Raw genomic sequence first — 13,630 nt, 5'->3', positions numbered from 1 at the left:
ACTCTACAGCAATGGATAGGGTTTTTTTTCCCTTCATATTAAGTGAAAGTTCATTCCTTGAAACTTGTTTTGAGGTTTTTAATAGGTACTTGAAATATATGTAATGTGCTACTTTAATCAGTATATCTCTGGTCTTCAGTCCAATCTTGTATTCAAATTTCACAAAACTCTATTCGTAAGTCTTTCAAGGGGGAACATCCACATGTCAGTTCAAAATAGTTTCAAGCAGTTTTATTTGCCCTGCATTGTCTCCACTCGTTATGTAGAAAGGGTGTTTATCCAAACATCCTAACTAATGATTGATTCTAGGATAAGAGAAATGAGATGAATTTTATTGGACCAATTTCTGTTTGAGAGAAACAAGCTTTTTTGAGCTTACACAGAGCCCAGACTTTGAAGAACTCTTCAGTTATTACCTCACCCACGTGATCTCCCTAATACCTTCGGACCAGTGAAGTTACAACAGTACTTCATATAACAATGAAATACACCAGTCTTTGACATCTGAAACGGAAACTCCAGAACATAAAGAAAAATAAAGCAAAACTTAACAGTAACTTCTACTTCCTGAGCAAATGCAAGGAAGAAAATGTCATTATCTCCAGAGGTTTCACCATTAGGAAGTCTGACCATTTTATATATATATATATATATAATAAATTCCTATACTGGCTCAGACCACAGGAGTATCTATTCCATTATCCCGTCGTCTTAGAGTGGCTAGTGCCATGTGCCCCAGAGGAGTGTTGGGCAGCCTACAACTCTTAGTCAGCATGCGGCCCACTGGGGCTCCATCTGAGGCCTGTAGAACCCCTATCTACCATCCTCTCCGACACCTTGCACACTGCGGCACTGGAGCCCTGCACTTCCTGTGCCTCCAATTTCCTCCCAGCAATTTTGGAGGATCCATGAATAGCGTGATTCACGGTCTGTCCTTGCACTTTCTCCCTCCCTCCCAGAGCTGGAATACCACAAATCAGTTGTTCACAGCATTCCAGCTCTGGGAGGGAGAGGGAGGAGCAGGGACAGAAAGTGCTGGCAGTGGGGGAGGAGCAGATAAGTGTGGGCTCTGATCCCAGTGCACAAGAGGTATGTGAGAGAGTGTGAGCAGACAGTGGCTGCAGGTGGCACTGAAGTAAAGGAGGGCCACTCATATGGTCCATCCACTATTTGTAGTTGCCTAATCCTGGCCAAGATTGGGGAAAACCCCCAGGTGATTCATCTCCTGTCTCAGTCTGTTTCTGGCCAGCACAGGCTAGGGATGCCATCTCTGTTCACCCTAGCTAATAGCCATTGGTGTACCTATCCTCCATATACTTATCTAGTTCTAGTTTGAACCCTGTTACAGTCTTATCCTTCACAGTATTCTCTGGCAAGAAGTTCCACACCTTGACTAGGCATTGTGTAAAACAGTGCCTCCTTTGGTTTTTGTGTTTAATATCCAATGTTAGCCACCTGTTTCCCAACCTCAAAAAATCCAGTCTTATTCATCTCTCTCCATATGGCAGCTGTTCCATACCTCTAAATTTTTCTTGCTCCCTCTTCTGAACCTTTCCCCAATTCTAATATATTTTTTGAGATGGGGTGACCACACATGCATTCAGTATTCAAGATGTGACCATTTATTTCTATTCTTTGTTTCCTATTTTTTAATCCAATTACCATTTCACACAAGGGCCTTCTCTTTTATCCCATGACAGTGTACTTCGCTTAAGAGTCTTTGATGAGGGACTTTGTCAAAGGTTTCTGAAAATCTAAATACACTATATCCATTGGATCTCCCCCCCCCCCCCCACACCCACAGTCCATACCTGAAGAGGAGCACTGTGTAAGCTTGAAAACTTCTCTCTTTAACAGAAGTTGGTCCAATAGAAAATATTGCCTCCTCCAGCTTCTGTTTATTTTTGAAAAGCTGTCAAAATTTTTAGCTCACTAAGAAATAATATATATGTGAAAAATGTATGCTTTGTACAATACAAGCTACTTCAAGACTTATTTTTTTAAAAAACTTAACTGTGTATGCAATGTTTTTGCCTGGCATAGGTCAAACAATAAATGAATGTTTGTTTTGTGTAAATGTTTCATAAACACATGCCCAGTTCATAACAGTTTTTATAGTTCCAATTATAGTATTATCAGTAGCCACAGAATTAATGGCATATTAAGTGACTCCTAGTAGTAGATTAACTAAATTTCAGTTTAATGCAGTAATGTGAGGCATAGTGTAAGAATGATTATTCCTTACATGAATTCTCCTGCTGAGAATAAAAGAACATGGGGATAAAATGGTGTCCTTGGCCTTTGTTTGTCAGAGGCAGGAGAGGGATGGCAGGAGACAAATTGCTTGATCATTGTCTTCAGCCCACCCTCTCTGGGGCACATGGTGCTGGCCACTGTCGGTAGACAGGCTACTGGGCTAGATGGACCATTGGTCTGACCCAGTACGGCCATTCTTATGTTCTTATGTACTTTGACATCCCAATCCTGAGATCTTTACAGAAGTAAAACACCTGCTCAGGATTTTGTATCCTATAACCGAGAATATGGTCGATTGAAACTGTGTGTTTGAAAGTAATAGATTTGAAAAAATAACAAACTGATTTGCTTTTCTCAATAGACACTGTTATATTAAAGTCTTAAGTAGGATAGCTGCAAGATTGACAGAAAAGGAGCAAATGAGATTCGGAAAGTGTGTGCCTAAAATCTTTATCACAGTAATTGCATTCCTTCCCCCCCCCCCCCCTTTATTCTTAACCTTGTTTGTAATAAAAGCTATTTGTCAGCCTTCATTTCTGCCAGATGTCTAAGGATTGTTGTTGTTGGTTGTTTAACATTTCTATTGTGGTAGTGCTTTGACCAGGTCAGGGGGCCCTGTTATGCTAGTGTGAGCCAGGGAGTCCTTTAGTGCCCAGTGGCAGAGGACATACCATAAAATCTCACATCAGGCCTTTCACAGTCATTGTCCCAATAGACTCAATCATAATCTGTATCTCGAAGGGATCATGCAAGGTATATGCAAACCCATTAACAATATACATCATTAATATTTATTGTGTGGTGTGTGTAATGGTATATGAAGAATTATAGATGTGTGCTGGAAACCTGTTCTTAAAGGGTATCTTGCAAACAGTGGATAAGATCAACTTTTCCGAAGCAGAGGACTGTTGTGCCTGTTTTCCTGTACCTGTATCTGCAATGCAAATGGAGCTAGGGAATTCTTCGGAGGACAGTGAAAAGTATATATGCATATAAGACCAATCTAGCTATCAAGCTAAGGGAGGGAGCTTAACAATCATGACAGGATAAAGCTCCCCTGACTCTTGAAACAGAAATGATAGACTTTGAGAAACAGAAGGGAAGAGCCATTTTGGCATCCATCATGTAAAGGACAAAGGAGTAGCAGCATCTGCTGAGTTCATGGAAAGTGGCTCCCCTTGTCCTGACAACTAAAAGTAATTGGAACTGACTGTAGGTAAGAAACTTGCTTAGACAAAGATTATAATTTGCTATATTACCCATTCTAGTGAAAACCTTCCTGTATCTTCTATGCTTATTGATTAAAATCTGCCCTTTGTTAACAAACTTATTCTTGTTTTATTACATCTCCGTGCTGTATATTAGACTAAAGGGTGGCATTCCCAGTTAAACTAACAGTTTGGTATACATTCTCTATTTGAAACCAGCAAACTGAACAGCTTCTGTGAGTATCCAGTGACAGCTTTGTGGACATTTGGGAATGAAAGGTATGTTGGTGTGGAATAACCAAGCTGCTGAAAGGTGGGGTGAAGCCTTTGTGCTGTGAACATGCTGCTGGTGTCAAAGCTCTGAAGCAAAAATGCACAGCACAGAAGCACCCAGAGCTGCAGAGCAGGCAGTGACAGAACTACTTCCTGGTCTTGGTGAAGCCCCAGCTGACCTTGCCAGGTGCCATAAAGGAATATGAAAAACGATCATCCTTGGCCAAAGAGTTTGCAGTCTAAAAGACAAGGCTTGGCTTAGGTGCATGAGACAGTGAGCTGAAGTCAATGGTAAGGGAGACTGCATAAGACCAACAAAAATAGTTGGCTAAGAATTGTGCACATGCTATAGTATTAACAATCCAGTGCCTGCCGATCTATTATGAGACTGCTGTTCACTGTATACGTTGCAGGAGGAGTGTTTTGAGATCTTGAAGGATGTCAGTGTCTTTTATCAGAGGGGTAGCTCTGTTAGTCTGAATCTGCAAAAGCGGCAAGGAGTCCTGTGGCACCTTATAGACTAACTGAAGTGTAGGCGCATAAGCTTTCGTGGGCAAAGACCCACTTCGTCAGATGCATGTAGTGGAAATTTCCAGAGGCAGGTATAAATATGCAGGCCAGAATTGGGCAAGAGATGACGAGGTGGATCCAATCAAGGAGGATGAGGCCCACTTCTAGTAGCTGATCTGGAGGTGTGTACAGCTACTAGAAGTGGGCCTCATCCTCCTTGATTGGATCCACCTCGTCATCTCTTGCCCAATTCTGGCCTGCATATTTATACCTGCCTCTGGAAATTTCCACTACATGCATCTGACGAAGTGGGTCTTTGCCCACGAAAGCTTATGCGCCTACACTTCAGTTAGTCTATAAGGTGCCACAGGACTCCTTGCCGCTTTTGTCAGTGTCTTTATGACTTATGTTTTTGACTGAGGGTTCTTCTCCTCTCCCCCCCCCCCCCCCCCATACATGGGGGCAGGAGGAAGTGTGGAGATGCTTGAGGAAGAAGCAGGTAATGGAGGCTGTTTGCTAACAAAGGAAAAATGGCAGTCAGCAGCCAGATAAGCTGGTAGACTTAATAAATAGGATGGGCTAAATGATGAATGGTCGCTAAAGGCAACGGTAAGGAGTTTCTGCTTGATACAGTAGTAGTGTGCAAAGAACTGTGGAGTGCAAAAGATGACAAGATGATGGCAGAGCAAAGAGCTTGAAAGCTGATCTTGACGGAGCCATTCTGAATTCTTTAAAGGGGAATTATATGATTGGTGTCAAGGTCAGAGACTGATTACGGTAATCAAGATGCAAGATAAAGGCCTAAAGAAGGGCCTTGGAAGTCTGGAAAGGCAAAAACAAAATAAAAGGGAAATTTATTTACATAGGTAGAAGTATCAAGACTTGAACTTGATCTGGAACTTTGTATGTAGGATGAGGGGGACAGGGCTAAAATAATGCCAGTCAAATATTTAACAAATATATTTAAAGCATAAGGTAATAAGATTGTTACTGAATAAATGATGATCACTATGTAACCAATATGCCACGTAGGCAATCCTTGCGGAATTGAGACTAATTTTGTCAACAAATCTATAAAACAAGCCAGACTGTCCTCTTTGTAGAGAGGTTAATGTCTCCAAAACGTGTCCTTTTTGATGGTTCAGAAACAGTGAAAAGAATTAATCTATCGTGCTCCAAACTCTGGAGTACATACATCTCAAACTATGGGTTACCCAAAGACTTCATGCCCTAGGAAGCTGTCGTTTGTTGGATGTTAAGGCATCTTCTCATTGACTACTGTGCTAAATCCACCACTGCCAATTCGTGAAGTGTTGTAAATGCCATTAATGAATTTTCTATCTCTTTCATAACTACCACTTGTGATGTGTAGTTTTACTGGTTTTCAGTTCAGCATTTTATGGGACATACATTGCCTGAATTTGAAATGTAAAATACCAAGCAGACTTCATTTCAGCAAAAGAGAATCTCTCAGACATTTGTTTGCTTTTTATACAATAAACAGATGCAAAAAAGCATTTTCTGCCCTCCACCCACTTTTCAAGTGCCATTTTAACCTGCTTATTGAATGTAGCCATCTTCTCTTGTATTCCTAAATAGTGGAGATTTTTTGGGTAATGTTTTCTGGAGTTTAAAAGTGATTAAAGACATTAAAGCGACTTAAATCAGTATCAAATTAAGTGACTAAAATGTAAGGTTTAAATTGCAAAAGATCCCAAGTAAACCAGTTTTGGGGGTTGAGATTCAAATAGGGAGTGTAAAGTTGTTACCTCAAGGATTCCTATAGACTGTACTTATAAATGTATCTGTGGGAATGTGTGTTTAAACTGTACTACTTTCAGTCTAGTTAAACTTTTGCAGATGGGTATGTCTTAATTTTAAGTGCCCAGATTATTCATATCATTGCTAGGTACCCCTTGGCCTTTGTCAACTGTGGTCTGTGCAGAATGAGGACTGAATTCAGAAATTCAAAGCTTAATGTTTGAATGCACAAAATTAATTCTGCCTTTCCGCCATACATATTACAACAGAAATTCCAATACATGCTCTTAGGTTATCTGGATGTGAGAAGTCTCCTACTTTTCAGTACCGCATGTTGTTTGTCAATTTGCTTACTGCAGTATTCTACACTTCCGGGTTGTTTGCTTTGATGTCTTTGTATGTTAGGTTGTATAAAAGTATTTTAAAAATTTCAAATATTTTCAAAGCAGACAAACTTTGAACTAAATTACACAAAGACTATCTTTTGTAACTAACGTGCAAAAACAGAGGCTCTCTGGCTTATGCATTGAGTGTTCGTGTTTGCCGGCATGTTGATGTAATTATGGTCAGACATTTTCCTGAAAACTGTTATGAGAGGTAGTAGGAAGAGATGGCAAAGGAACACTGTTGAATGGAGTTTCTGTGGCAGCCTTAAGTGTATTATACTTATGTAATCATCAGGTGACATCTGCCTCCTTTATTGTCTTTATCTGGTTTGGAATATTGTCCTTCAGAACCATCTGCTGGTATTCTGGCCCATTAGTGGGGGAGTCCCACTTTGTTTTCATGCCTTTGTTAATGTAGTGGGTATGTGTTGCTGGTAATATGACTTAAATCACGTTCCTATTCTTTTTCATCTATATTTTCTAAAAAACAAGGCTCCAGCCATCTTTCAACAATCTAACAGCATATCTCACCTGTGGCTACTCCTTTTGGGTATGTCTAAATACCATTTGGGATCATTACTTCCACCACGGGTAGATAGGCATGCACTTAGCTCTGCTTGGGTGTGTCTAAACTACATGGCTCCATCGATGGAGCCATGTAGATTAGGCTGATCGGCAAAGGGAAATGAAGCCACGATTTAAATAATGGCGGCTTCATTTAAATTTAAATGAAGCCGCCATTATTTAAATCGTGGCTTCATTTCCGTTTGCCCAACAAACAAATCTACATAGCTCTGTCGATGGAGTCATCTAGTTTAGACGTACCCCTTGAGTTAGCACTCTAAGTTTAGTAGTGTGGTCACATCAGCATAACTCGTGACTTGGACTAACTAATGGTTCTTATCTGCCTTTTTGTTTTTTTTGTTTTTTTTAAACTATCCAGTCTTTAGGTGCTTATTTACTATTAGTTTTGCCTGTTACATATTAGCTCGGCTTTCCCTTTGATATTTATAATACCCATTGCTTCTTTCCCCCCTCTCCTATTCTCCCTCCTCCCGCCCTTCCTATTTTCCTATTTATTTTTGGTTCTGGACATCCAACACTCTGGTCATCTGAAGAAGTGGACTGTGCCCACGAAAGCTCATGGTACCATCTACATATTTTGTTAGTCTTTAAAGGACTACTTGACTATTTGTTTGTTTGTTTACCCAAATATAAACTTCCGTGTTCCTTTGGGCATGTACTTAGGTGGACAGCCAGAGCCACCGCCTACGCTGCTGTGCCCACACTATTATTTTTGGTGTTGCTAGCTTGAGCAAAGCTACCACATCCAACTATTTTATACTGGGAAGCACCCTCCCATTTGCTGTGAGACCTGAAATATGTCCACCACTAGTTTCCATTGCATGCTTGAAACAATTCCCATGGCAAGTCCAAATTCTCCCCCTTCTTTTGCTGACTTCTATCCTTCACCATGTGCTAATAATCTTTTTCCCTCATGGGACAACTAATGCACTCTCATTTCCCAGATCCAGATAACATTTATTACTACGTAAGTTGTATCTTTCCTCTGTGCTCTTCCTGGCATTCTAACATGGAATGGTTCCCTCCCTTTCTTTTTTCTCACCTTCATTGTAAGAATTTTTCCTACTGTCAGCAATTCCAAATATTTTATCTTCAGCTCAATATTTTTAAGAAAACAAGACGTACAATAAAATAAAGTTTAACAGAGAATAAGATAAGTAGAATTAATAGAATCCATATTATTCATATATTGCATTAAATACATTGATCATTTGAGTATATTCAGGAAAAATTAACTGTAAATATTTTGTATGTACCTCAATCTATATTGGAGTGTGTGTGTGTGTGTGTGTGTAAAACACAATTCTGGTACTTGTTCTTCCTTTCATGCTGAACTTGTTTAACCGAAGTAGTTGAAGCAATGTTGTGAATTAAAAAAATCATCCCAGGGACAATAGTCCCTACTATGTCATTAATGGGCCCAACATGCAGTGTGCATTAAAATATCTGATTTTTTTACATTTAAATATGCAACCTTTTCAACTGGTTTTCACGTGTCAGACCAATTTAATTTTTCATGCTTCATACCAATATTCAGTATTGCATGTGTGCTTGTTAGAGGTATGTGAATAATTGGCTTGGAAACAACACAATCAGATCTGCTCTGTTAGGTTAAGATAATGTGATCACAAATGCACATTCTTACAAATAAGCTGCCTTAAAATACAAAGTGGAAAAATAAATGTAGTGTGAAATGTTATGTAAAACACAGGCACAGCATAATTAGCAAAGGACAGTAGAAATGCCATTTGTTAAGACCTGAATAGTAACAGTCAATTAATTTCTCACAACAGGAAACAGCAAAGTAGCTAACAAAGGAAGATCATCTGTCAACTACAGTGTGAAGACTTTACAAAGCTTCACAAAACTGAAGCAGTTCATGGAGTATTATAATTCATGAATTAAAACCTTCACAACAGCAAAGGTGACTGTTGGGTCATAATTATATTGCTTTGCAACTGACTGAGTCATTTACAAACACATATCTTAGTGAAGAACTTGTTTTAATAGCAATTCATTAAATCAGTTTTTGCCAGTCCTCTGAGCTATTATAAAGTTAGATGAGAATAGTTTACATATTTGTGTATAGATGGGGGGAGAAGTAGTAGTTACAAAATGTCTAATTCTTTTAAAGTATGGGACTATTCATTTCAAAAGAAAGTTAGGGAGACTTCAATCTGTGTGATGATGCAATCTTTTAGGAAATATGTATGCTAGAATTTTTAACTTGAGCTGATTTGTGAACTTGATTCATACTAGTCTGTATTCTCTGTGAATGTTTGTTCTAGGTTTCATGTATTTTTGGGGGGAACTTCTTTGAAGAAGAAACTGCTGCCTTGTCTTTCAAAAATTTTGTGTGCTGGAATTGTCAAACATAAAAAATCTGTGTATTTAAGCTTTGGTCCTAATAATTTTGTGTTGTAAAAGAAGCAGCAACATTAAAAACATAAGTATTAGTTCTAAGGGGCAATTCTGAAAGTTAAAAAAACGCCAAACCCTCACTGATGTGGTCACTGACTGAAGAGAAAGAAACGCCCCACATTCCCCTTGTATATCAGAGCCTAGGTGGGAACAGTCTATTAGATTTTGTGTGTTTGAATGCCAATGCAGGCTCCCCAATGTTGGGGAGGGGGGCCATGAGCCTTGGGGACTGGTTCCAGGCAAGCTGAGGGCCACATCCGGCCCCTGGGACTAAGATTCCCCACCCGTGACATAATATGAAGATTGCAATTCTAGTATTGGCTATTCATGGAAGAACATAGATATCTATATTTCACACTCATCACGGGGTCCAAATTGTGCCATTTCACAATTGATAAGCAAAGCCATACTGAACATCTTTACCTTCCTTTTTTTTTTTTAAGACTTGGATAAGCAGGAATGGAAGAAAAAGGGTATATCCTATGCAGAGGAAGTAGTAAGTATGCTGCTACCAAAAAGCATTTCTAGTAATTTTGGTGGCTGTGATCTTTTCCAAGACATTTTTTAAAAAGGCATACATTTTCATGTACATTTGCTCCATGTAAATTTTAGATAATTTGTTAGTATCTGTGTGCTGTTTGCTAAAGTCAAATTGAAATACTCAGGTAGGCTAGTCAAAGTCTCATGTGAATGGTTACCACCTTGTAAGGCAGTTACCAGAGCAACAGTGAAATATAACAACAAAGGTAAAAGACTTTTACTTCCCTGGAGGAAAAATCAGAAACAAGTCAAACAAGAGAAATTATCCAGTTTCAAAAGAGGAGCATAACCAATACAAACGGCATGCACTTAGATGGCTTTCCACTTGCAGTTACTACAAGTATAGGCAACATGTCTGTCTTTTGGCTATATAGCCATAGTGCTGCATTACCTTGCATCTACAATGGACCTGATCTTTAATCTTAAAAGTTAATGAGTTGAATGGGAACAGGGTCAAGCCCAGTGAGAGGATATCCATGCTTTATATATCACTGTTAAGGATAGTATAGGGTAGAAATATATAAATCTAATACATTCATCTATTGTTTTGTTTTTGTCTGGTTTTGAATAATCTAATAGTCTTATAATGATCAACAGATAACTGCCCTACAATTTAAAAATGAATTGGCAAACAAAGCATGTTGGAACTAGTCGGTCACCATGCTTGACTCCACAGACAGATTCCAACGTGAATGGCACCGTTCTCTATGCCAGAACTACCTTATGGCACAGCGATGTTCAGGATGTAGTAGGGCTGCAGACTGCCAGCAGTCCCTGTCCTGCCACCATGGATTAGGGCTGCAGACTGCCAGCAGTCCCTGTCCTGCCACTATGGATGCACCTTGCGATTTCAGAAGTTGCCCTCATCCTGCAGTTCCCGGTATTAGAGGGGGCTGTAGTACTTGCTCCCTGTCTTGGGCCTTCGCCTGTGTTAGGTTGGCCAGTACCCTTTCGGAATGGTCCTCCCTTCCACCAGCGCAATCCATGCCATGGGCCACTCACCTAGGTAATTCAAATGACCATATAGCCTTTGCCATGGCCTCTGGCACAGTGGCCCTTGCAATGGTGCCCTGGGTCCACGTGAGGTTTTTCCATACAGCCTTACATTTCTGAGGCTCAGTTAGGACCACCTGCCAGACAAACGCCAGTATCAGATTTGGGTAGGCTGAGCAGCCTACCATTCAAGAGGAAATGGAGGATTAATCCCCACCACTAGAGGAGGAATAATCTGCCCAGGCTACCTCTTCCTCACTTCCAAATGAAGCCATAGCGGCAGCATCTCTGCTAGTCCCATAGGACAATAATAAGGCACATGAAGACTTCGTGAAGTGGGTGGCTGGAAACCTGGGCCTCCAGACAGAGTAGGTGGAGGAGTCCAGACACCCTCTCCGGGGTCCTAGCGAGGGCTGCCTTACTGGTTCATGAAGGGGTTGTTCCTTCCAAAAGAGGATGGAATGTAAATACTCCGTACCAGCCGAGGAGTAAAACTACCACAACTGGATCCAGGGGATTGGTATACCACCCTCTCCCTCAAAGACCTTTATTTCCACATCGAGCTCTCTGAGACACAAGTGTTTCCTTCACTTCATGGTAGCTGTGAAATGTTAGCAATTTATGGTCCTTCCATTGGGGCTTACTACAGCCCTGAGGGTTTGTACCTAATGCATGTTGCTGGTGGCAGCTTACCTGGGACACATGGGGTTCCACGTATATCCCTGTTTGGACAACTGGCTTGTCAAGGGTACTTCCAAGACCAAAGTCTGATGGGACGTTGCCCTCCTGCTGGACACATGTCAGCAGCTGGACCACCTGGTGAATGAGAAAAAGTTAACCATTAGTTCCAGTTAGGGAGGTGAAGGACTAGTCGACTATCCGATAAGCAAATGCTTCTATCAGAGGCAGCAAAAGGGGTGGAGAAGAGGGTATTTCAAAGCAGCAGCACCACTTGAAGCCTGAGGCCAGATCCCAGGCTCTATGCAGCGTGGCCGCTTTGAAACTGTGTGCAGCCTGAGGCCAGCGTGTCCCCAGGCTGGCTGCAGCGTTTCAAAGCAGCATCACCACATAAAGCCTGGGATCAATTGGGGACTCCCCCACTGATCCCAGGCTTCATGCAGTGCTTTCACCTTTTGAAGTGTATCAGCAGTCCTAGTGCTGTTGATACGCTTCAAAGGTGGAATCACTCTATCGAATAGTCAATGCAAAATACATCCACTATGTGATTAGTCAATTAGTCTATATTTAACATCATTAGTTCCAGTTTAAAGAAGAGAATTCATTGAAGCAGTCCTAGATTTAGTAGCAGCTTGGGCTGTGCTTTCTCTGGACAGGTTCAAGTTGTTTACGAAGCTTGTACATCAAGTTTCAGCTTTACAGCTGACCACAGCTGGGATTTGCCTATTTATACTGGGTCACATGGCAGCATGGTGTGCCCTCTGTAACTGTGGTTAGTCTCAGTTTACTCGCCAGTCAGGCATCCACTAGACAGTGGTGACAATTCCGTCATGTGTTTTCCGGGTACTTCAATGGTGGACTGTACTAGGCAACATCATGACAGGCATGCCATTCTGACAACCACAGCACTCCTTGGAGTTGGCTTCTGACGCATTGGGTTTGGGAATCCCCTCTCTTTGCATGTTGTGGATGCAGAGAGAGTGAAGTCCTGCAGAGTTGAGACTCCACATAAATGTCAAAACTCAGGGCTGTATGAAGAGTGTGCAAGGTGTTTCTCCCACACCTCTTGGGCAGAGTGGTACAGGTCGTCATGGACAACATGACCACGATGTTCTGCATCATCAGTTGAGAAGGGCTCCGCAGCCCTCTGTCAGGAGGTGTTAGGACTCTGGGACTTGTGTGTCCTGCACAATACCTCCCTAGAGATCCCCTTTCCGGCACCAAGAATGCCAGTGCGGACCACCTGAGTAGGCAGTTCTCTTCTCATGAGTGGGCTTTTCACCCGGAGGTGGCTTCCATGCTCTTCTCAGAGTGGGGGTCTTCCCAAGTGGATCTATTTGCAACCAAGCAGAATGTGAATTGCTCCAGGTAGGTCCTGGAGGGTTCCCTCATGGACGTCTCCCTCCTCCTTTGGCGCAGGAAGGAGTCCTCATGTATGTGTTTCCACTGTTTCCCATTATCAGAAATGCCCTGCAAAAGATAAGATGCTGTGCAAGTGATTCTTATCATGCCGGCCTGACCATGTCACCACTGGTACAGCACACTCATGAATCTCTTGGCAGCTTCTGTGGCTTTTTCCTGTCTGTGTGGCTTTTCTGTCACAGATTCTCAGCAGTCTATTTGCACCTGGAGCTGCGGCCCCTCTACCTCACAGCATGACTGCTCCATGGTTAAACTTGCAGAAGTAGGCATGCTCATCGGAAGTGCAGTTAGTCATCTTGGAAAGCAAAAATGTGGACCTTGTGGACAGCTATGTGGCTAAACAGACCTGATACTTGGTCTGAGTGAGTCAGAAGGGTGTTAGTCCCATATCATCTGCAGAGGGGCCTTAATAGGGTTATCTCCTTAATCTGAAACACTTGGGTCTTGCTCTAGCACAGGGCTGGCCAATCCGTGGCTTGCAAGCTTCATGTAGCTCTTCCTGCCCCTTAAATTGCGGTTCGCAAAGCCTCCCCTGTGGCTCGCAAAGCCGCCTCTGCACACCTAAAAATGCCCCCTGGCCTCTGGTTCCCCACGTTC

General features: G+C 41.7%; 1 protein-coding gene across 14 annotated transcripts in view; it reads left to right on the top strand.

The window, feature by feature from the left end:
* UMAD1 (UBAP1-MVB12-associated (UMA) domain containing 1) overlaps positions 1-13,630 on the top strand; it is a 164,542-nt gene that overhangs the window by 28,557 nt on the left and 122,355 nt on the right. Inside the window, exon 4 of one of the 14 annotated variants that reach the window (XM_089776693.1) lies at positions 8,773-8,903. The exons of the other annotated variants lie outside the window; for them this stretch is intronic. The gene's annotated coding sequence lies outside the window, so the exon portion shown is untranslated. The remainder of the gene's footprint in view (positions 1-8,772; positions 8,904-13,630) is intronic. 14 annotated transcript variants of the gene reach the window in all.

The sequence above is a fragment of the Pelodiscus sinensis genome, chromosome 2, assembly GCF_052426305.1.
Source record: "Pelodiscus sinensis isolate ZL-2025 chromosome 2, ASM5242630v1, whole genome shotgun sequence".
In the NCBI taxonomy this organism is placed as follows: domain Eukaryota; kingdom Metazoa; phylum Chordata; order Testudines; family Trionychidae; genus Pelodiscus; species Pelodiscus sinensis.
The sequence above is the reverse complement of the archived record's forward strand: the minus strand, read 5'-3'. Positions and strand labels throughout refer to the sequence as shown.